This window comes from Mirounga angustirostris, unplaced genomic scaffold (assembly GCF_029215605.1).
Source record: "Mirounga angustirostris isolate CCGP_5_RB_7025 unplaced genomic scaffold, mMirAng1.0.hap1 SCAF_6, whole genome shotgun sequence".
In the NCBI taxonomy this organism is placed as follows: Eukaryota; Metazoa; Chordata; class Mammalia; order Carnivora; family Phocidae; genus Mirounga; species Mirounga angustirostris.
The window spans coordinates 29,256,783-29,258,910 of record NW_026991714.1 but is presented as its reverse complement, the minus strand read 5'-3'; positions in this window follow the sequence as shown (position 1 = coordinate 29,258,910).

The window sequence follows — 2,128 nt, the reverse complement described above, 5'->3', positions numbered from 1 at the left end:
AAGTAAATAAATAAATAAAATCTTTAACAACAACAAAACAGAATGTGTTCCCTAGATATTTTATTGAGTACTTTCTATGTGCCAGGCCTCATGGCAAGGGAAAACATGCCCAGAGGAAACATCATGAGCAATCCGGTCTGCATCAGTGAGAGAACGCACAAGAAATTCATAGGCGGGCATTCTATTTTAAACATCAAGCCTTTGGGGTGTCTGGGTGGCTCAGGTGGTTAGGCGTCTGCCTTCGGCTCAGGTCATGATCACGGGTCCTGGGATCGAGCCCCGCATCAGGCTCCCTGTTCAGCGGAGGGTCTGCTTCTCCTCCTCCCTCTGCTTGTGCTCTCTCTCTCTCTCTCTCAAAATGAATAAATAAAATCTTTTTTAAAACAAAAACAAAACAAAAAACATCAAGCCTTTGTGAGTTGGTTATCATGAATCCTTTCACCAGAGACCAAACAACCCTAAATATACAGATCAAATTTACTTTCTGGATGTATATGAATAACTTCAACTTTGATGGCCACATCAATATAAAATAATTGAGTGAGACCCTGCTGGGAGTGGTCACCATCTCTGTAAATCTGTATCAGTTGATCACTTCATTTGAAATGTTTTCTTCCAATAGCAGTTTACTCTGTGAAGCAAAATAAATCAGTACTTCCTATGGGAAATAAAATAACATTAAACTTTAAGATTATTTGTTTATTTATTTATTTGACAGAGAGAGACACAGCGAGAGAGGGGAGAGAGGGAACACAAGCAGGGGGAGAGGGAGAGGGAGAAGCAGGCTTCCCGCGGAGCAGGGAGCCCGATGCGGGACTCCATACCAGGACCCTGTGACCATGACCTGAGGCGAAGGCAGACACTTAACGACTGAGCCACCCAGGCGCCCCTAAACTTTAAGATTTTTAAGACATGGAGCAAAGCTTGTTATTTGACTTTTAGTCAATCTATCCAAAAGCTGTTAGTTTTGAGATTCCCTCTTATAAGTCCACGATAATATGTAAATGCAAAATTGGTCAAGATTTCAAAATGATAATATCCATCTTTAGTAAGGGGGGTGGGAAAGCTGATCTTCTTGTACATTGCTAGTCAATTAGTCCAATGAGAGTATGTATCAAGTGCTTAAGAATATTCATATACTCATACGCACCAATTCCCATTCTAGGTTTTTTGTTATAAAGTCATTACTGATACAAATATAAGTGTATTTGGGGTGTGTTTATTACATTATTTGAAAATTATATTATTCTGGCCTCAACCTAAATATTCAACAAAAAGGAATTCATTCAACTAACTGGTACATGTATACACTGAAAAATAATGCAACCATTGAAAATCATGTTGAAAATTTAATGACATGGGAGGATAGTAATGATCTCTTAAGGAAAAAAAAAACAGGTTAAAAACTGTTTATTTGGGGGGGTGCCTGGGTGGCTCAGATGGTTAAGCGTCCGCCTTCGGCTCAGGTCGTGATCTCGGGGTCCTGGGAGGGAGTCCCATGTCAGGTTCCCGGCTCAGCGGGAAGTCTGCTTCTGCCTCTCCCTCTGCCTCTTCCCCCTGCTCATGCTCTCTCTCTGTATCTCTGTCTCAGATGAATAAATAAAATCTTTAAAAAAAAAAACTGTTTACTTGGTATGATCTGATTGTTTTGAAAAAAACAACGTATGAATAAATATACAGAGAGGAAAAAAGACGAGGAAGGATTCATGGCAAATATTAATAGTAGTTGCATAAGGATAGATATATAGATCAGTGGAATAGAATTGGAAGTCCAGAAAGAGATCCTTACATTTATGATCACTTGATTTTCAAGAAGAGTGCAAAGACAGTTCAAGAAGGGAAAGAATAGTCTTTTCAACAAATGGTGCTGAGACAACCAGATATCTACATGCAAAAGAATGAAATTGGATCTCTACTTCACACCATACACGAAAATTAACTCAAAATGGAGAGACACAAATATAAGAGCTAAAAATTTAAAACTCTTAGAAGAAAACATAGTAGTAATCTTTGTGACATTGAGTTAGGCAAAACCTTCTTAGATACGACACTGAAACCACAAGAGACAAAAGAAAAAATAGATAAATTTAAAACTTTGTGCTAGAAATGGTGCCTTCAAGAAAATGAA